Source organism: Chiloscyllium punctatum, chromosome 32, assembly GCF_047496795.1.
Source record: "Chiloscyllium punctatum isolate Juve2018m chromosome 32, sChiPun1.3, whole genome shotgun sequence".
NCBI classification, from domain to species: Eukaryota; Metazoa; Chordata; class Chondrichthyes; order Orectolobiformes; family Hemiscylliidae; genus Chiloscyllium; species Chiloscyllium punctatum.
This window is the reverse complement of record NC_092770.1, coordinates 67,488,547-67,511,994: the sequence shown is the minus strand read 5'-3', so window position 1 is coordinate 67,511,994 and position 23,448 is coordinate 67,488,547. Positions and strand designations below refer to the sequence as shown.

General features: G+C 41.0%; 1 long non-coding RNA gene across 1 annotated transcript in view; it reads right to left on the bottom strand.

The window, feature by feature from the left end:
- Positions 1–22,596, bottom strand: part of LOC140457808 (uncharacterized) — a 69,260-nt gene extending 46,664 nt beyond the window's left edge. The window contains exon 1 of the long non-coding RNA XR_011953367.1: positions 22,457–22,596. This is a non-coding gene — a long non-coding RNA (uncharacterized lncRNA). The remainder of the gene's footprint in view (positions 1–22,456) is intronic.
- Positions 22,597–23,448: the final 852 nt, after the last annotated feature.

The window sequence follows — 23,448 nt, the reverse complement described above, 5'->3', positions numbered from 1 at the left end:
TCCTACTCTCGCTCTTTCCATGGTCCTTCTCTACACATGCTTTTTTCTCACCAAATTCCTGCTTTCTCCATGTTCCTACTCTCTCTTGTCTCCGCTATCCAAGCTCTCTCTCTATCTGGGCTCCTGCCGTCTCTGTACTCTACTCACTCTGTGCTTTGCATGCTTCTGCTGTTATCATGATGTGCCTTCTCTTTGTTCCTATGTACCCCTACTGACTAAATGGCATACCAATCTTACACACAACACCTCTAAGTAAATAACTACTTTCCTGAGATAATTATTAAAACACTTAGCAAGCCACATTTCAAATTAGTAGTAGCATGTAGTATCAAGAATTTGATACTGCGATGGGGGTTCGTGATTACCAATCCAAGGCAAAAGAATCTTTGAATCAAAAAAAACCTGGGATAGTCACAGGAATCCAGCATAAACAACATCAACAATTTCATTAGAGTTATTCTGGTCAAATACCGACTAGTGAAGAGACTTAACTCCAGGCATTGCTCCCAGCATCAATAGTTTTTGTATTTATTTTTTCTAAATGGCTGCCTTTTTGACATAGCACCAGGTCAATATGAAACATTTTAGTGTTCCCTTGGGCTAGAATTGTAACCGCATTCGTTTTGCTATGGCCTGCCAATTAATGTCAATGGACAATGGAACAAAGGCTACTATAGTGTGCCTGCCTGCTCATTTTACAAAGTGGAACCTGCAGTTTATTTTCCGTTCATTTGTTTAAAACTCCACCAGCATGGTCCCAAACACATCCTGCTGTAATGCAATTACACGTTCGTCAGCACTAAGCAATAACATCCAATTCTTGCACCTTAAGTTTATTTCATTATCCCCAAGACACAATAAAACTAACATTAACCATTATGTTTGTCCCCCAAGTTCCGGACAACTCACTTTTAGCTGGTAAAAACAAATTTAATTCATTGAAATTTTATATTCTTGTGACCAATGATTAATTGTTATTGCTCTCAAATACTGTCAATGTTCGTATATTACATACACCCCTAAAGTCCTTGTCTCGGCTAAAGTGCTGTCCTCAGTAGCGCAACATTACAGCATTCTTAATTTTAAAATAAAATGTACAGGAACTTAAATGTCATTTGGTTAAATTAGGTTGAGTCAGAGACTCAAGTAGCAGGAATGTGGTTACCAATGGAAAGGATACTTGAAGCCTGAAGGTTTAGGCCTCTCCAGGATCATTGCCCTATTTTTGCTTTGACTCATCGATTTTTCACTGGTTAAATGCTGAACTTGCACATCACTCAACTTTGCTTGGGTGAGTTTGATCATTTCCCAGCTGAAGAACAAGATGTAGAACAAGAGCAAAGCAAAGGGTCTAATTTTAGCAGATAATGTGAATACACCATTCAACTGTGCAATCAAGCCATGCCAGGGGATGAATAAAACAGATTGGATAATAGCTGTCTGACAGTTTTCCTGTCTGAAACCCTTTTATTCTTCCAACATCAGGATAATGTCTAATGGTAAAGGGCTTACAAGAGGATGGGAAAATGGACAAATTGGACCCACCTCATTTTCCAACACCAAATGCAATACTTCAGCAATTATTTGCATTTGAATAATTATAAAGTAGCTACGTTTGTTTGCAGAGCAGTTCAAGGATTCTTTGAGCTATCTAGGCCACATGCTTTGGAATTCTCTCTCCAATATATTTCTCTTCCTTTATCTTTCTCCTTTTAAAAATAGCCTGCACATTGACCAGGCTCTTAGCATGTCCCTCACCTTGGCTTTAAACCAACTTTTGTTTCATTATTCTCCTGTGAAGCAGAATGTTTTCCTTGTTAAGTGTGCAGAATTAAACACAAGTTGTTATTTGCCACGAATTGCCACGCAGTTACCACCCAAACTGCTCTAACGCACACTGATTCTGAGCCAGGGGCTTTAAATTCTCGCAGCAAACTGTTTCAACATTCAAAAAAAAATCTACAGGGAGCCGTTCATGAAAAACAGCGAATGTTCAAAAGGCAGTATTTTACTTGTTCTGGAATAAAACCCACATCGTTCACGATTGAGGAGCTGTCTCTGTTTAGGAGAGGCTTTGCAAATGTTGCTGACAAGGCTTAGCTATTTACCCTGTGCCCTAAACACTGAATTCCATGCTGTATAAACAGCCCAACATGGATTAGTGAGAAAGGATTGCCTTGTAAACCTATAAATTGGAAACACGTGTCCTTTGCCAGTCAGCTCAACACTGTTGTGAGTAATTTTTATACTTTCAGAATTTCACCACATACGCTGGCCGTGTGTCGAGTGGACTCATCCACATTTCTTGCTCTCCTTCTTAAAGTTACACCTACATTGATTTTCCAATAGCAATGTCATTATTGCATTGTGAAACCTGGCCCAGAAAGAACGCTTTCCAATTAATGTCGGATTTGTGCCAATACTGTATTCGATTACAGTGCTAAGTTTGTCGATGGCCTTGCCTTTATTGAATAGAGACTTGGCTCTCATTCCGATTAAATAGCACATCACTCCTGACACAGTTCAGAGGGTCAGAGGGCAGGCTATTTCATAACAATGTCATGTGAGCAATAATGCATTCTTAGAACCACTCATTTGTCACCAACTGAGTAAGTTGAATTAATACACAGTGCTTTTGGAAATCTAATTTTGTGGATTTGTTAATTTTTCTGTGGAAATCATCAATAAGGGATATTTTTTTCATTGTCCTTTGCTTTTTTTTTAAAATGCCTGTTTATCTGTCTTCTTTAAAAGCTCAAATGTACAGGGAGATTAGAGACAATATGCACCAGATTGTAGCAAGGTGTAGAATGATATAATCATTGCGTGTTTGCAGGTCAGAACAGGGGGCATTTCATCCATCAAGACAATGTTAGGTCTCTGAAAAGCAATTTAGTTCGGTTCAATCCCCCACTCTTTCCACATAGCCCTGCAAATTATTTTCCTCCAAATGCTTATCCTATTCTCTTTGAAACACATAATTGATTCCTTTTCCCACAAACCTTTCAGTAAGTGCATTCGAAATCATAAGCATTTACTCTTCATGTTGCCTTTGGTTCTTTGACAATTGTGTACTCTCTGTTGTTTGACTTCTCCATCACTGAGAACAATTTCTCTCTGCCAACTGATAGAAATAGCATTCAACGTGGCAAAGAACTATCCACCAAAGCAAATGTGAACATGAACGCTCATAGACAGAACACAATATTTTCTTTTAATGTCACAGCCTTGAGAAAATGCACAAGCATTGTTATGTTTTGCCTGCTTTATCATGCCTGTAACAAAGGCCTGTTCCTTGCAATTTCAGTTGGATTCCAGGCAAGCGTGTGTTAAAGGTGTCATGAAGGCACAGTACTTCTGACCATCTCCAAGAAAGGAGACATAGCCAATCATAGTAACTACATAAGGATATCCCTGCTGTCCACCATAGGAAAGGTCATTGCAAGAATCCTTCTAACTGCTTCCTCCTGCTGGGTGAAAATCAGTTCCTGGAGTGACAATGCACATTCCATATGTTATCCTTGCGGTAAGGCAAGTCCAATAAAAGCACACGGGATAGCAACAACCCTTGTACTTGTATTTTTTGACATTACAGAGGCCTTCGACACTGTCCACTCAAAGCGTACAGTGCCTTCCTCACATTAAATTGTCCACAGAAATCTGCCACCAAATTCCACCTGCCATATGATAACATGCAAACCACAATTCTTACCAATGGATCCACCAGCAAACCCAAACATGAATGCAAAAGGGGATGGTAAGGTTGGGTTATCACACCAACACTCTTACAATCTGCCTTAAACACTCCACCCCATCGCCACGAAGCTTCCTGCTGGAGTGGAACCTCTCTATGGGATGAGTAAGAAACTGTTCAGCCTGAGGTGGTTCCATTCCAGAATCAAACGGTCATCTGTCACTGAGGTGTAGTGCACAGACAACATTTGCATGTGTGCACCCTCAGAGGGCGAGCTCCAAACTGTTATTGATGCATTGATGGTGGTGTATGAGAAAATGGGCCTTAGGTTAAACATCTGGAAGAGGAAAGTCCTTTACTATCCTGTACGCACCGCACAAGCCGGTCCACACACTCCATCCTGACTGTCAAAGTGTGCAGCAGGCCACTTGACATCTTGGATTGATCCTCATACCATGGGAGGCTCCTCCCAGAATGCAGGCATCAACAACAAAACTCAACGTCGCTCCAATGTGTCAGCCTAGCCGTTGGCTGGCTGAGCAACACAAAGAGGAAAAGGAGTGGAGTAGTGCTAATAATAAGGGGCAAGGTTATTATATTAGGGAGGGAGGGATTGAAATCATATTCACTCTCCTTTCCTTAATAAAAAATAGGAAGCCACCAGTGGTGGTGTGTGTTTTGACCCAGGATGTTAGGGTGCTAACTTAATTTTTCATTCTGTGTCAACCTTCTTTGACAATTTGCCTCCTGTACAGTTAATGCGTCATCCCTGACATGCTTCCCATTCCCAAAGGGAGGAATTATACGTTTTGTTTGATCGTGCGTCATATTGGATTTGGTGGAGTGAAACTTAAAGGCCGGGTTATCTCATTGTATCTTGCCACACTTGCCCAGTTAATTGTTATTGACCCAGTGGGTGAGGATCACACTGTATCTCTGTCCTCACATACCGTGCATCATTCCCAAAAGGGACTCACCACCCACCAGATATCCACCACCAGAGCAAAATCACTTGTAGCTGTACCATCTTCAAACACCCAGAGTGTACCTGGAGGGGTGTTGACATCTGCCCTGCTCAGCTCTGACAGCTGGATGGAGATGGGTGACAAGGCCAAGTTGGCACCAAGGTTCCAGCAAAGATCTGAAGCAAGAGTCAGCAAACATTGGTAAAAGCTGTTCATTGATCACCTTACAATAGTGGTAATGTCGGGCGTTGTGTAAGTCAAGACTTAAAAGCTTATGTAGCAAGGGAATCAGGGTGACTTCAATCTAAATAGATTGGGTAAATATAATGCTGTGGAAGAAGACTTTCTGGAATGTGTTCAACATGGTTTTCTGTAAGAAGGTGTTCAGAACCAACTAGGGCAATGTGAAAGAATCAAGGAAAAATCTTGTAAAAGAACCTTGAGGAAATGGTGAGCAGAGCATGACAGAATTATCCATTAAGCTTGAAAAAGATGTCGTTCAATCTGAATCCAGGGTCTTAAATTTAAATAAGGACAACGAGTTTTGAGAAGATTTGTTGCTCAGGTTGAGATTCTAGATGTAGGTTTGCTTGCTGAGCTGCAAGGTTTATTTTCAGATGTTTCATCACCATACTAGGTAACATCTTCAGTGAGCCTCTGAATAAAGCATTGGTGGTGTAGCCCGCTTTCTATTTATTTGTTTGAGTTTCCTAGGGTGGGTGATTTCATTTCCTGTGGTGACATCATTTCCTATGGTGATGTCATTTCCTGTTCTTTTTCTCAGGGGTGGTAAATGGGATCCAAGTCAATGTGTTTGTTGATAGAGTTCTGGTTGGAGTGCCATGTTTCTAGAAGTTCTCATGCATGTCTCTATTTGGCTTGTCCTAGGATGGATATGTTGTCCAAGTGAAGTGAGTGAGGAATGGATAGATGAGGGATGACACCACTTCGACTGGGACAACATATCCATTTTAGGACAAGCCAGACAGAGACACGCATGAGAATTCCTAGAAGCATGGCATTCCAACCAGAACTCTATCAACAAACACATTGACTTGGATCCCATTTACCACCCCCTGAGTAAAAGAACAGGAAATGACATCACCATAGGAAAGATGTCACCAGAGGAAATGACATCACCAACCCTAGGAAATTCAAACAAATAAATAGAAAGCGGGCTACACCACCAATGCTTTATTCAGAGGCTCACTGAAGATGTTACCTAGTATGGTGATGAAACATCTGAAAATAAACCTTCCAGCTCAGCAAGCAAACCTACATCTAGAATCTCAACCTGAGCAACAAATCTTCTCAAAACTCGTTGTCCTTATTTAAATTTAAGACCCTGGATTCATTCGGAGTCTCACTGAAGATGTTACTAGTATGGTGATGGAACGTCTGAAAACAAACCTTTCAGCTCAGCAAGCAAACCTACTTCCATTAAATAAGGATAGTTACAAAGGTGGGAGAATGAACGTGCCTAACGCAGATTGAAAACATACATTAAACATTTGATGGAGGAGAAACAATAGATGGTATTTAAAGAATTATTGCTCAGTATTTTTTAAAAACCCCATAAATTTCTTTTGGACAAAAATAGCTCACAGGAAAAATGAGGATGCCATTGCAATCAAGATAAGTTACCAAAGTGATGATTAAAGAAAGAGGTTTACAATGTTGCTAAAATATCTGTGAGATTGACAGGATTTGGAATTCAGGAAAGGAGGATAAAGAAATTGATTCAAAAAAGAGAAGAGAACACAAATCTAAAAAGGAAGAGTATAAAAATTGATTGTAAGAGTTCTGTAGGTATATAAAAAGCAAATGTCGAGCTAAAGCAAATTAGAAACAGAATAGTCTATAATAGGAAGCAGAGAAATGGCAAAGATTATGAAGTGCATTGGGTCTAATCACAGGTCGAGTTAGTGTGTGAAACTCAAATAAATTAATATCTGGAAGAAGACTAGTTGTGGAGAAATTAATAGTATTGAAAATTAACAATCCCTGGGACCTAACAATCTTTACTGTAAATCCCAAAAATTTCCAAGATGTTGATACAGAAAATCTACTGAAAGCTGAAAAAGATGGTGACAGGGATAAGGGGTGAATTAGTCATCCTTCAAAATTCCAGAGGTTCTGCCAGGGTGCCGACAGATTGGAATGTTAGAAATGTAACCCCACGCTTCAAGAAAGAAACAAGAGCGCGATCTATAGACTGATGTCATTAAGTGGACAGACACAAGAATTGATTGTAAAGTACATGATTACTGGATATTTAGAAATGAATTATCTTTTGGGTACAATCTCCATAGGTATCACATGGGCCATAATCTCTATCAATAATTTGTATGTAGGGACCAATTGTAATATTTTCAAATTTGCAGATAATGCGAACCTTGCTGGGAATGAGTTGCGAGGAATATGCAAAGATGCTTGAGGGGGATTTAAGTACAGGTATTATACTCTATGGCATACAACATGGATAAGTGTGAGGTTATGCACTGTGGTCAGAGGAGTAAAGATTCAGAGTATTTCTTCAATGGTGAGAGTTTGGAAAGTGGTGATGTCCAAAGGGACCTAGCTGTCCTAGTTCATAATTCACGGAAAGTTAGCATGAGGTTACAGAAAGCGATAAGTGAAGAAAAACACTGAGTGAGCCTCAGTTTTAGACCAAAGAGGAGTCAGACTGGAGCCAAAACATTAACTCTGTTTCTCTCTCCCTCTCCACAGATGCTGCCAGACCTGTTAGTTTCTCCAGCACATTCTGTGTTTATTTCAGATTTCCAGCATCAGCAGTAATTTCCTTTTAATTGGATGTCAGCCTTTATTGCAAGGGGATTTGAAGAAATGGGAGCAATGAGGTCATGATTCAATTGTACAGAAAATGGGTGAGACTGCACCTGTTCTACTGGGTGCAATTCAGATATCCTTGCCTGGAGAAGGATATAGAGAGAAACGTTAGGTTTGCCAGACTGATTCCTTGTCATGGTGGGATGGTCTTCTGTGGAATAATTGAGGAAACTGGTCCTGTGTTCTTTGGAGAAAGTGAGGACTGCAGATGCTGTTTCGAAATGCGTGGTGCTGGAAAGCACAGCAGGTCAGGCAGCATCCAAGGAGCATAATCCCTTCATCAGGAATGTGGGAGAGGGAAAGGAGACTGAGAGAGAAATAGAATGGTGAGGGTGGGGGTGGGGGTGAGGTAGCTTGGAAGGTGATAGTTAGATACAGGTGGGAGGGTAATAGTGATAGGTCAGTGGCGAGGGTGGAGCAGATGGGTGGGACGGGAGATGGACATTTAGGACAGTTCAAGAGGGTATTGCCAAGTTGGAGGGTTAGATCTGGGATGAGATGCGGAGAGGGAAAATTAGCAAGCTAGTGAAGTCGACATTGATGTTCCGTGAGTTGGCGTTTTGTCTTCCCAAGGTAGAAGAGAGACAGGACACCAACTCACGGAACATTTCAGAGAACATCTCTGGGACATACGCACCAAACAACCCCACCGCCCTGTGGCCGACCACTTCAAATCCCCTTCCTGCTCAGCCAATGACACGCAAGTCCTGGGCCTCCTCCACTGCCAAATCCAAGCCATCCAACGACTGGAGGAAGAACGCCTCATCTTCTACCTTGGGACCCATCAACCACACACGATCAATGTTGACTTCCCAGTTTCCTAATCTCCCCTCCCCCCCACCTCATCCCAAATCCAACCCTCCAACTCGGCATCACCTCTTGAACTGTCTTGCCTGTCCATCTTCCTTCCCACCAATCCACTCCACCCTCCCCGCCGACCTATCACAATTACCCCCTACCTGCATCTACCTATTGCCTTCCCAGTTACGTTTCCGCCCCCCCACCCCCACCCCGCCCCACCTCCACAACCCTATTTATCTCTCAGCCCCCTTTCCCTCCCCACATTCCTGAGTAAGGGCTTATTTCCGAAACGATATTGCCTTACCTACTGTGCTTTCCAGTGCCACACTTTTTTACTCTGTCTTCTTTGGAGTTTAGAAGATTGATAGGCAACCTCAGGGAAACCTTCTTAAGGGAACAGACAGTGTATGCAAAAGGGATGTTTCCACTGACTGTGGGCTCTGGTACTAAGGGACACAGTCTCAGAATAAAAGACAAGCCACTTAGGTTTGAGATGAGGAAGAACCTCTTTCAGTCATGGGGTGGTAAGTCTTTGGAATTCTCTACCCCAGAGGGCTGTGGAAGATCAATCCATTCAATCAGCGATTGATGGATTCACTGTTACTAATGACACCAAGGGACATGGGAATTCTGTCAAATATGGCATTGAGGTAGGTGATTAGTCACCAACCACTTCTTGTGTTCTGAAGAAGAGTCTTTTCAGATGCAAAATATTAACTTTGTTTTTCTCTCCATAACCCTGCTGAGTTTCACCAGAACTTTGTTCTTATTTCAAGATTTTCAGCATCCACTTTATTGTGCTTTAAACTGAAAATTTAACTGGATGCCATGGAATGACACAGGATTATTCATCATGTTCAACAGAATACAGATTGATGAGACTGTGTGAGCAATATTGGGGTTAAAGATTTCTACCATTAAATTCATAAAGTCATTCTCTTATAAATCATTACTTCACCAGATGAAGGGGCCATGCTCCGAAAGCTGTTGGACTATAACCTGGTGCTATATGACTTCTGATATAGCAAGATGCCCATTTGAATCCAAAACAACTAAATCAAACATTTCAGAAAGGTCCTTTTAAGATTCCAACTTTGGAGGAGTTCCATCCAAAATTTTACCACAACTAATGCTTTTCTAAATTAAATGTGAAACATGGTTGTGACACAATGTATTTATCAGAAGGCTGACAGGAATGAATCAAGTTTCGAACAGCATTTGGGAGGTATTGTTTCCAGAGGTTGCTTTTTAGTCTTTCAATAAGTGAAGGACTATTCCTGCAACATATGGTTAGGATTACCGATAATGTTCTAGGTTGAGAATATTCTCTAGTCTGTTTACTTTCCTGGCAAGCTATATATCCAACTTTTCCGAAAAAATATCTTTGGAATGAGGTCTTGAAGTAAAGCCATTCCGTTTGTCTTTCAAGAAAGCTATCAACACTTATTCATGTCACTCCAGCAGTTGCTACCTGAGAAGATTTGGTTTTGTCACTATCATGAGAAGGGGAAGGAATCAGTTTCAGAAGTGGGTACCTTATGTAAAGGGCAGGGAACATGTGTTATGTCCCATAGATATGCAATGTATCTTTAAGGAACATGCTTTTGAAATAATCAATGTATCATAGCATGTAAGCTAAGCGTATAAACTTTCAGTCTCCATCTTACTACCCTCCTTCAACATGACATACATCTGAATTCACCATTCAGCCCAAGTTAGTAAACTATCGTTTGGATAAAGACAGCTGAGACATGCGAGTGCCTGTGAATGGAAGTGCACATATGTAGGTACCAAGTGCTGTAATAAAAGCTCATTCAGTACTGTGTGGCCCATGTCCCACTTTCATGTTATGGGGTGGGGGGGGGAGGTTAACACAAGTATCACATCACGATAATTGCAAGTTGTCAGTTATCACATCAGAGCATGTCTAATGCAAAACAGAACAACAACAGCAGTGGGTTTGAAAAATCTTTTACTGATGCAAGCTTAATGATCGAACCAAGCACAAACCACCTGTCCTGGTGTTTGGAATGGCAAGGTCTTGCAGTTAGTTTTTTGGGAAAACTTTACAATTGAAAGGGATCACAAACTATTAGAAACTATATTTTAAAAAATGATGTGGCGCAGCCAGTGTTGGACTGGGGTGGACAAAGTTAAAAATCACGCAACATCAGGTTATAGTCCAACAGGTTTAATTGGAAGCACACTAGCTTTCGGAGCACTGCTCCTTCATCAGGTGGTTATGGAGTATTTGCAATGTTCTGTTTATTTTCCTGCCATGTTATATATTCAATTTTTCTGAAAAATATCTTTGAAACGAGATCTTGAAATAAAACCATTCCATTTATCTTGCAAGAAAACTACCAACACTTACTTATGTCACTTCAGCAATTGCTACCTGAGAAGATTTAGTTCTGTCACTGCTATGAGAATAGGAAGGAAACAATCAGCTGATGAAGGAGCAGTGCTCCGAAAGCTAGTGCTTCGAAATAAACCTGTTGGACTATAACCTGGTGCTGTGTGACTTTTAACTTTATTTTTAAAAATAACTTTTATCAGCATACCACCCAAGTTATAATTATTACTGATTAAAATCCCAAGGGTATGTTTGGGAGATTAAATAAAAATCGGGAAATCACATGGTTTCATTGAGCAAGTTAAGCAAAAGACCTAACAAAAAGACAGAACATATTCCCTTAGATCTTCAAGTTGATGGTATGTTGACAGACATAGAGACTGAAGACAGACATAGTACCAACCTTCTGAGTCAACATTTCACTAGACTATTTATCAGCAGTACAGCAAAGATGACTGCAAAGACAGGAAAAGATGAAATCAATACATGAGAGGAATTGCATCCTTTGCAATATAGGGCAAACTTAGCCACCCAATAAAAGATGGTGGTTTCTGTAGAGGTATTGAAGATCTACAATGAGGCAAGATCAAATGATGTAACGAGCTCCATATGTGGAGCAACACTGAGGCAGAATCTATGTCAATTGAGCGAATAAGGCAACAACATTATGCCGAGCACACCCAGAGCAACGAGAACACATTCACATTCAGGATCTTAGAGTGGAGTTAAGGATAAAGACCAACACTACGCTCACGTGTAAGATAACTGTAGGTCGACACTGACAAATCACGAGCACATTGTCAACAATTCCAGACCTCAGGGAGGTTTCACTATTCAGCCCAAGTTAGTAAACTATCGTTTGGATAAAGACAGCAATATTGAGACACAGAAGGATGGAGATTGAGAAGGGAAACCTAAGCCTTCTAAACTGAATCAATGCTCAACCTATCCCACACCACTGTTTGTTATTAAAACACTCATGGAACAGGGACATGAGCTGATTTCCAACAGTATTTAAAAGTCTGAGTCAAGTACAGGCCCAACTTAAATAAAAATTCCCATTATCTCCTGGGCATTGATTCAGAAACACATCTGCTATTGTTTCTGCTTTTTGTTAAAATGATTTAGTTTTGCACCCCCCCCCCCCCCCATTGTGATTGTGTTTTCGTGACTGTAACCTTACAGTAAAACTGTTCTCTAACCTTTATGTGGTGTAGCTGATCTTGAGCTTACTGCAAGAGCAGAACATGTAATGGGGATGACATAAACAATCTCATATAGTCTGAAAACAAACATGTCCAAAGGTTTCTTGGAGGTTTGCTTAGAAATCCCATCACCCCCTGGTGATAATCTGCCTCTGGAGTGAATCCAGGTCGTCACCACGGAAACAGATTACTGGAAACACTTTAGATAATGTAGACCTACATAAAGTGACTTCAACTTGGCTGGTTGGTGGGGGGCACGGAGAGGGGTGTGGGGTAAAGCAGACAGACAGTTTTAAAACAAGTATTCAGCTTGCACATATTGGCAATATCTGTATTTCACTCCAGTGTAGGGGTGGTGGGCGTGGGGGGAGTCAGATTACAGATTATGTCAAATACAGTCAAGCGAACAAACTCAAATATGAAATCAGAACAGCTGCACAAACTGCACACATTATGTTTGCCTCTTTGACAGTCCACATTAGCTAACTGTGGTTCACTATGCCTTTTGTGTTTTTTCCAAGCTTCAGTTTAAGAATTCTTGTACATGTTTTCCAGCAGCTGAATGCCTGAGCTGGTAAAGGTCAAGGTGACAGAAGACAGCAGTCCTGGGGGTGGCGTAGAGGCGCAATGGCAGATTGCTCTGCATGGGGCCATTTGCTGTTTTCACTGACCAAAGCTAATAATTGAACACTCAACTACTTTGTGGGGGAGGTTGAAGCACTCTGCTTCCTTATAGATTACTTTCCCTTTGCAAGTTTTTTTTAAGCATCAGTGTAGAGGCAGTTTTTTAAAAGATCAATGTTTAGGTTGATGCATTGTCCTTTTAGGACCAGTAAGATTTACAATATGCACTTAATTTGCAGAATCACGTGAAGAGGAGTCCTTGAACATTTCTCTTTATCTACTTTAGGACATTCAAATTCTAAATGAACTCAGGAAAATAATTTGTTATAGTGTCTGTAGCAGGCACATTAAGTTGCATGATGTACAGTGCTTCTTTCTCAAAGCACTTTCGTGGGTTTTTTGAGCCACAGCATCATGGTGACTGATGAGGCTAACTCTCAAGCAACAGATCTTGCTGTAGGTAATGCAGGGGTAAAATTACATGGTCTGAAAATGATGCCAGCACAGTGTTAACTCCTGACGTCTTTCATATTTTGGTTTTTAATTCCTAAAATGAGGAATTGAATATGGAAGTAAGGTTTGTAATATAATGAAAATTTGAAAATTTGAACAACTGAAGGAAAATTAAATGTTCTATCCATCGGTAGTTTTGCATTCATAGAGTCTTAGAGACTTAGAAATGTACAGCATGGAAACAGACCCTTCAGTCCAACTGGTCCATGCCAGCCAGATATCCTAATCTAATCTTGTCCCAATTGCCAGCACTTGGCCCTCATCCCTCTAAACCCTTCCTATTCATCTACCCATCCAGATGCCTTTTAAATGCTGTAATTGTACCAGCCTCCACCACTTCCACTGGCAGCTCATTCCATACGCACACCACCCTCTGTGTGAAAAAGTTGTCCCTTAGGTCCCTTTTATATCTTTTGCCTCTCATTCTAAACCTATGCCCTCTAGTTGTAGACTCCGCCATCCCAGGGAAAAGATCTTGCCTATTTATCCTATCCATGCCCCTCATGATCTTATAAACCTTGAAATGTGTTGTGGAGGCTTGTGTTCAAAAAGTTTAAGGACATCAAAAAGCTATTACTTCCAGATGAGGACTGTATTTTTGTTGTACCACAGATGACCTTTGACATTTTACCTTCACATGGAAGTAAAAGTCAAATATGGGTTGGTACAGCAATGTCTTCATGTAACCAGTGTGGTCTTTCTTCACTGCAGCATAGGAAGTTGAAGGGTGACTTAGTAGAGATCTACAAAATCATGAGGGGCATAGATAAGGTGAATAATAAAGATCTTTTCCTTTGGGTGGAGGAGTTCAAAACTAGTGGGAATATTTATACAGTCTGAGGAGAAAGATTAAAAGGGATCTGAGGGTCAACGTTTTTACACAGAGTGATTTGTATGTGGAATGAACTGCCAGAGGACGTGGTCAATGCAAGTACAGTTACAACATTGAAATGACATTTGGACATGCACATGAATAGGAAAAGTTTAGAGGGAAATGGGCCAAACGCAGGCAACTGGGATGAATTCAGTTTGGGAAACTTGGCCAGCATGGATGAGTTGGACCGAACAGGTCTGTTTCTATGCTGTGGGACTCCATGACTCAAGATATTGGAGGTTACATATATGTACCAACGCACATCTGTGCCTAAAACTCTGACTTAACTACCATGATTGGCCGTTCACACTGCACACAGGACAAATCCTTCCCTTCACAATACAATCCAATGACAGTGAAGCATCAATGTGACAACATTTTGGAAGAAAAATATTTTGAAGGGGGCTCTGAAATTTAGAGGTTCATGAGCATGCCTGCTTTTTTTAAATCGTTACATACGTAGAAATTTTAATCAACACTTGATGGAACTGTGAGATGCATCTTGAAATGCAACTTTTTGGTAAGTAACTAATCTGATTTGTTGGGGCTCATTGGCTGTCTCCTATTGCCCATCTAATTTGCACTGACTCTTGAGAGGAGCAATAGTTTGTCCTAATTCGATGCTCTTTCCCCGTATTCCTCCAATGTTTGTCCTTCAAATGTTTATTCACTCCCTCTTCAACTCTCCCGTTGATTCTGTTTCCACTACTATATCACACAAAAGTACATTCCAAATCCCAGCTTTTCCTCATGTCATACAGTCACAGAGACGTACAGCACCGAAACAGATCTTTTGGTCCAACACATCCATGCCGACCAGATATCCTAACCTAATCTAGTCCCATTTGCTAGCACTTGGCCCATATTCCTCTAAACCCTTCCTACTCATGTACCAGTTCAGATGCCTTTTAAATGCTGTAACTGTACTAACCTCCACCACTTTCTCTGGCAGCTCATTCCATACACACACCACCCTCTGCATGAAAAAGTGGTACCTTGGGTCTCTTTTATGTCTTTCCCCTCTCACCCTAAACCTATGCCCTCTAGTTCTAGACTCCCACACCCCAGGGAAAAGACCTTGTCTATTTACCCTATCCATACCCTTCATGACTTTATAAACCTCTATCAAGGCCACCCCTCAGCCTCTGACACTCCAGGGAAAACAGCCCCAGCCTATTCAGCCTCGCCCTATAGCTCAAACTCTCCAACTCTGGCAACATCCTTGTAAATCTTTTGTCATCTTGGGTTCTTTTTTGCCAAACACTTCTAGGCATTGCCTGTTGTTTAACCACTCTTCAGCCATTTGAAACACTTTCGTTTACTCTACTCAACTTTACTTCCCAGATTTTCTTTCGGTTTAATTTTTTTTGACACGTGGCCAATGCTGGTAAATTAATGGAAATGTTCATTTCTACACCATCATACAAATTGTAGGAAAGACTGATGCAAACTTAAGAAAGTAATAGAACGAAAGGCTTACGTCTCAAAGATGTGTCTGTTCAAAATAAAAGCTGTAATGGTGAAAATATAAAAAGCACATCTATCTATTAAATTTTTCACAATCTCTTTACTTTTTGTACTGAATACCAATGAGGTCAGGCCATTAATTTCTTCCACTGTTTTACTGGACTTATTGCAAGCACAGTGGCTCAGTGGTTAGCACTGCTGCCTCACAGCGCTATGGACCCGGGTTTGATTCCAGCCTCGAGTGACTGTGTGGACGTTGTACATTCTCCCCGTGTCTGTGTGGGCTTTGCTGGATGCTCTGGATTTCTCCCACAATCCAAAGGTGTGAAGGTTAGGTGAATTGGCCATGCTAAATTGCCCATAGGGGTCAGGGATGTGTAGGTTAGGTTTATTAGTCAGAATAATAGGGTAGGGAGAAATGGGTCTGGGTTGGTTCCTCTTCAGATGGTCAGTGTGGACTTGATGGGCCAAATGGCCTGTTTCCATACTATAAGGAATCTATGATTCTTTTATGTGACTGGAGGGGAACAATCACACAGAGTCCAGAAGACAAGAAAAGTAGCACTTCAGCCTGCAGGGGGTGGTCTCCAGCTTTGGCGCTCTTGTCCTGGTGTAGAGATCTTGTTGATGTGGACATCTTCCTCGGTGGCTTCCAGGGATTCCAGCGTTCATTGTCTCAATCTACTTTCCCCAAACTGAAACTGATCTGAGGTTAACTCAGAACTTTACACTTTACTTCTTATCTATAACTTCTGTCATGAATACAGGCACCGTGGTATGGCGACTTATAAAATTTCTCACTTTTTTTTGTGAAAATACATGTGATAATAATTTGCTATTCTGTTCTATTCAATTCCTTGCTAAAAACAATATCCTGGAATAAACATGGCAAATGTCAGTCATTCAAGTGGGTAATTGCTTGGGGCCATACTAGATAACCAACTGGCTATTCACATGAATGTCCCAGACATTTTTAGCAATTTGTAATTAAATAGATTTTTTTCAAATCACAGTCATGTAGAGATTTGCAGCACACAAAGAAATGAATGAGAAGGCACAATCAATTGTGTCATTGGCTACATTATAATTTTTAAAACAAACTAAACTTAACTTGCCCACAGAAGTGTGTTTTGCGGCAATAAATCACAAACAGATTTTTGGGACCGCTGTTTATTTATACGTCCTTAAAACTCTGAATAAAGTCAAGACCAAAGCGATTTTGTCAGCCTTGAATCTGTTTTTTAATTGAACACATTCCTTTCCTCTTGCATAGAAGATAGACCACATTGTTCTTTGCTCATTTAAAAAACTCCGTGCAGATAAAGTGTCTTTGATCTGCAGAGAAATACCAAACCAAAAATAAGCTTGAACTTTTAAACCTGACGTTCATGGCCCATAAATTTTGTGGCACATGTTTATGTTGTCACCCCTTGTCAAACATTCCGGGCATTCCAGACAATGAGTTTACCTGGAAAGTCGAGCCTCAGAGTAGGGTCACAGACTCAATGACAGACAAGAATGCTGGCTGTGGTGGCAGGTCTGCAGAAGTCTCAAGTTGTTGTTTCCAGTTTGTCCCTTCCTCCCCCTCCCTATCCCCTGTTATTTCTTTTTGGGGACTGAATTAAAGAGGTCATTCTGCTTTGAGATACATGCTCAGAAGATCCACAAAGTGTACCCATGCCTGGAGACAATTTATGAAAACAAGGAGGAAAACTGCCCACTTTCTATTTCTCTGTCGGCATGGTGGCCCAGTGGTTAACACTGCTATCTCGCAGCAAGGACCACGGTTGATTTCTGCCCCAAGTGACTGAGTGCGTGGAGTTTGCACATTCTCTGTGGGTTTCCTCTGGACACTCCTGTCTCCCCAACAATGCAAAGATGTGCAGGTTAGGTGGATTGGCCATTCTAAATTGCCCATAGTGTCCAGGGATGCGGACTAGGTGGGATTCATGGGAAATGCAAGTTACAGGGATAGGGTGGGCTGCTCTTTGAAGGTCAGTATTGTTCTGATGGCCTGCCTCTACAGTATAGGAATTCTAAAACCTGCAATATTTTTCATTGCTTATTATCAACGCTAAAAGGAACAGTACTTGGGTTCTTCTGCCTTACACAATATCTGCATGAAGAGACAAAGGATAGGAATCTTACAAAATATATGCTATCCATAATTTCAGATGCAACAATCCAAAATATATTTCTAAGCACGATGTTTGACATTCACGTTCTTGATTCTGACGCTGGATGGTAGAACTGTTAAACCATCTGTTCCCCCGCACTTCTATTCTTCACCTAAACAAACACTGCCACAATTTCACACATAAAATTCAAGAAAAACCACTTGCCAAGCTACAAACGTCACCTGCTGCCTCAGAATCAGTGACTTGAATCAGCCAGTTTTAAATTTTTCTAAACAACCTCTCCAGGCTTGTTATAACTCATCTCCTTGAACTTCTGGCTCAAAAGTCGGGACACTACCACTGCACCACAAGAGCACCTTCAGCCAGTTTTATAGTGGCAACATGGACTATTTAACTAAGTTTAAGTTTGCAAAGGGCAGTCTCCTCTCATGCCGTCTCCTCTGTCGCTTTCATGATGACACAAAAATCTAATGAATTCAGCTTCTTAATAGCAGCTGTCTATAATTTGTGTTAAGCATTGCCTTATTCTGTCCACTCTCAAATTTTTGTGACACAATTCACTGTCTAACTCTGTTCCTGCTTATTCTACTTTCTTAATCAGTAACTTCAGTGACAATTTACTTTTGATGCCTTTACCATATCAATATCGTATATCTCTATTGCCCTTATCCATGAATGGATAGTCCCATTGAAGTTTGTAAGAAGGGGTCAGAGAGGTAGGAGCAAGCTCATTGTCTGACTAAAGTAAAATATGTTTCACCCCTCAATGAAGTTTGGACCTCCCACTGACATTATCAGTCAGTTGACTACCTGAAGTTAGGTTATGGAGAAAACCTATCCCAAATGGTGTATCATGTTAATTTTTTCAGTTTCATCCTATTTCAAACTATGACACCAATCTTTCATTTTTAGAGTCATAGAGTCATAAAGATGTACAGCACAGAAACAGACCCTTCGGTCCAACTTGTCCATGCCGTTCAGATATCCCAACCCAATCTAGTCCCACCTACCAGCACCTGGCCCATATCCCTCCAAACCCTACCTATTCATATACCCATCCAAATGCCTCTTAAATGTTGCAATTGTACCAGCCTCCACCACTTCCTCTGCCAGCTCATTCTAGACACGTACCACCCTCTGCGTGAAAGAGTTGCCCCTTAGGTCCCTTTTATATCTTTCCCCTCTCACCCTAAACCTATGCCTTCTAATTCTGGATTCCCCAATCCTAGGGAAAAGACTTTGCCTATTTACCCTATCCATGCCCCTCATGATTTTGTAAACCTCTATAAGGTCACCTCTCAGCCTTCGATGCTCCAGGAAAAACAGCCCCAGCCTGTTCAACCTCTCTCTATAGCTCAAACCCTCCAACCCTAGCAACCTTATTCTGTTTGTTTAAATAGCTACTTACATAATCATATTTTAAAATAATTCACAATGGGTTACAAGAGGTTTTCCAAATTATGAAAATTTTCTTTTGAAAAGGAGAAATTGTTTTTATTGGCAGGAAGATTGCCAACATTGCAATGCAGACAGACATGGTTATTGGTTGAAGTACAGGAGGGAAAATGAAAATCTTCTTCACACACTAAGTTGTTATGGTTCACAAAGAACTGCCAGAAAGCATGATATGAGCAGATTCAATCTCAGTTTCCAAAAAGCTTGGAAAGAAGAAATTGCAGGCAAGCAGAGGAAGTACAGGAAAGTACAGCAATCTGGATAGAACTTCACAAGGACTGATATAGGCAGGATAGATAGGCCAAATACCCCTGCTGTAGGATTCTATTATTTGACACCAATTAGCCATCCAGGTGACAAGCAAGATTGCAGGTTTGGAAAAGTCAACTTGAATGGTAATCAGCCTTTAAAAAAAACATTGCATCAAAGTAAAGTTACGAGTATCTGGAAAGACACTGCTTGATTAGGGACAGCCAGCACGGATTTGTGAAGGGTAGGTCTTGCCTTACAAGTCTTATTGAATTCTTCGAGGAGGTGACCAAGCATGTGGATGAGGGTAGAGCAGTGGATGTAGTGTACATGGATTTTAGTAAGGCATTTGATAAGGTTCCCCATGGTAGGCTTATGCGGAAAGTCAGGAGGCATGGGATAGAGGGAAATTTGGCCAATTGGATAGAAAACTGGCTAACCGGTCGAAGTCAGAGAGTGGTGGTAGATGGTAAATATTCAGCATGGAGTCCAGTTACAAGTGGAGTTCCGCAGGGATCAGTTCTGGGTCCTCTGCTGTTTGTAATTTTTATTAATGACTTAGATGAGGGAGTCGAAGGGTGGGTCAATAAATTTGCAGATGATACGAAGATAGGTGGAGTTGTGGACAGTGAGGAGGGCTGTTGTCGGCTGCAGAGGGACTTAGATATGATGCAGAGCTGGGCTGAGGAGTGGCAGATGGAGTTCAACCCTGCCAAGTGTGAGGTTGTCCATTTTGGAAGAACAAATAAGAATGCGGAATACAGGGTTAATGGTAGGGTTCTTGGTCAGGTGGAGGAACAGAGGGATCTTGGGGTCTATGTACATAGATCTTTGAAGGTTGCCACTCAGGTGGATAGAGTTTGTAAGAAGGCCTATGGAGTATTATCGTTCATTAGCAGGGGGATTGAATTCAAGAGTCGTGAGGTGATGTTGCAGCTGTACAGGACTTTGCTTAGGCCACATTTGGAGTACTGTGTGCAGTTCTGGTCGCCTCACTTTAGGAAAGATGTGGAAGCTTTGGAGAGGGTGCAGAGAAGATTTACCAGGATGTTGCCTGGAATGGAGAGTAGGTCGTACGAGGATAGGTTGAGAGTTCTCGGTCTTTTCTCGTTGGAACGGCGAAGGATGAGGGGTGACTTGATAGAGGTTTATAAGATGATCAGAGGAATAGATAGAGTAGACAGTCAGAAACTTTTTCCCCGGGTACAACAGAGTGTTACAAGGGGACATAAATTTAAGGTGAAGGGTGGAAGGTATAGGGGAGATGTCAGGGGTGGGTTCTTTACCCAGAGAGTGGTGGGGGCATGGAATGCGCTGCCCGAGGGAGTGGTAGAGTCAGATTCATTGGCGACCTTTAAGCGGCATTTGGATGGGTACATGGATGGGTGCTTAATCTAGGATAGAAGTTCGGCACAACATCGTGGGCCGAAGGGCCTGTTCTGTGCTGTATTGTTCTATGTTCTATGTTCTATGTTCTAAAGATGAGAAAAGATCAGGATGTGCAAAATTCAGCACTAAATTCTGACTATCAGAAGAAAATGCATGAATATAACTTGGATCTGTTGAGAATTGTATTTGCAAATGATGATTATGGTTCCAAGGGTCAAGATGCTCCTTTGTTGGTATTGTTCTGTGAGTGACACTGTGAAAAGAGTCCATATTACATACTGGAAAGACCGCTTTCAGAACATGTTTTATTCCAAACTCATCCTCCAACTTCTCAGGCATGACTTTACACACAATGGAACCCTCTTCGCTTGCCTGGATGAGTGCAGCTCCAACAAAACATTCCAAACATTCAACAGCATCCAGCTCAAAGCAGCCTGCTTGATCTAGACAACCCCAGACATTCATCTGCTCTGTCCCTGGTGCACAGCAGCAGCAGTGTGCACCATCCACAAGTGGCATTGCAGCAACTCGCCAAACCTCTTTCAAGGCTTTCCAAACCACTGACATCGATTGTCCATAAGGAAAGGACAGCAGATACATTCTGGGGCATATGGTGGGGTACCAGCAAAGTCACTGAACTAGTCATTCAGGTGCCTCAGGAATTGGAACTAAATTAATAAATCTGGAATATAAAATGACCATTGGTAAACCCTTCTGGTTCACTAATATCTTTTAGGGAAGGAAATTTGCTATCCTTACCTAGTTTGGTAACAAGTGGAAAATTTCCTTTTGACACCCAAATGGCATTTAAGATGATACTCTAAATTGAGCATCATTTTGATTTTACAACCCCAAGTTGTTGAAACTCTTTCTCAGAGACACTTTTTCCTGTATTTCCTCTTAAAATCAAGCATCATACTAAATGAATTGTTAGACAATCATCTGAACCACCTGAAAAACCCTAGGTACATTCACTGCCATTGATCTTTCTTCCTGATAATAGTCTGAGTTACTAAATAGAGTCTTAGAGTCATAGAAATGTACCATGGAAACAAACCCTTCGGTCCAACTCATCCACATCAACCAGATATTCCAACCCAATTAGTCCCACCTGCCAGCACCTGGCCTGTATCCTTCCAAACCATTTCTATTCATATACCCATCCAGATGCCTTTTAAATGTTGCAATTGTACCAGCCTCCACCACTTCCTCTGGCAGCTCATACACTCACCCTCTGAGTGAAAAAGTTGCCTCTTCGGTCTCTTTTATATCTTTCCCCTCTCACCCTAAACCTATGCCCTCTAGTTCTGGACTCCCCCACCCCAGGGAAAAGGTTTTGTCTATTTATCCTATCCATGCCCCTCATGATTTTATAAATCTCTATAAGGTCACCCCTCAGCCTTCGACATTCCAGGGAAAACAGCCCTTGCCTATTCAACCTCTCCCTACAGCTCAAACCCTCCAACCCCCTGGCAAATGGGGAAGATTACCACAGGTCTTTGGCAGTAAGTAAACTCTATCTTAATAAACAAAATAAATTTATTACAAACTTCTTAACAGCAAGTTACTTTACAATAGAAATACATAATTGGTTCTTGTGAGGCAACAGGCTCAATTTAAGATTTAAGTACACATTAGTGCTATAGCAACACTCTGCAAAACAATTTAGAGACAATGACAGAAAACCAGTTCGTTCCTCCCACAAACAGTTCTTCAAATTCTGTTGGGTGGAGTTTATCTCATGACATCAGTTAACACTTCACACAACACTGCCCCAAGAGTGTCATCAAATTTGAAATATGCAGTCTTTTTAAAATGGTACCTCTTGTACACAGGCAAAGGAAATCTAAGAGCAATATTCCATAGAAAATCTTACCACGTTGATAAATACTGGTTAATCTTAAGGCTTTTGTTTTTTAACTTCACTGCTGATTGATTTTCCCTTATGTAGTAAACTTTAGCGTAGTCACTTCATGAGATGGGACAATTTTACCCCAAAATCCCCACACCATGAGGGTCATCTCATCTGTGAGAATTTGTAAGGCACAGATCCCACATCTGCAACAAATCCTCTCTTCATGGTATATACTGAACTGTTTTGTAGTTTATCACAAGGCTGGAGGCGTATTTCAGACACAGTTGGCACACACTCAGATTATGCTAGCTACTTCAAGGCTGAAAATAGTACCAAAACTATTTCTGACCCTAAGTGTCCAACTTCAGAAAATCTTGAAATACATATTTCAAATTTCACTCAACCTTAGCCCAAATAGTTAAAAGCAGCATTAGTAAGATGCAACCTAGATTTTTTTTTTAAAAATCAAGTAAAAGAGATTACAAGAAATGTCAAAATAGTTGGTATTGACATTTATTCTATTAATTGCTATTAATAGTTTCTCCAAGATTTATGCATTTGTTAATATAACTAGTTCCTATTGCTTCCAAACCGATCTTAACTTTTACACTGTTTATTAAAATACTGTGATGTACGGCACTGAGCCAGTTCTCTGCAAAAAAACTTCAACACAACTCACAGTTAATGCTTTGGACTAAGATATAAAGTGGATAAAATGAGATGTGTATTAAAACCTATGGAAAATACATTTCAAGAGGTAGGACAAATGAACATTTCTTGCTAGAGTTAATTGTCATTTGTAAAATATATCGTTGGAGTCTAAATATCGGTAAGAAGTGTGAATCGGGTTTATGTTCAAGCTTGGCTCTTGCTCCTAGATGTGAATTAACACTGCCCACAGTTCTATTCCTCTGTCAAGGAGCTGATAAATCTGTCCTGTCAAATATAGCACAAATGACGGTTTATGTCACCCAGCAACCTACAACAGACTGCCAACAACATGTCATCTTTAA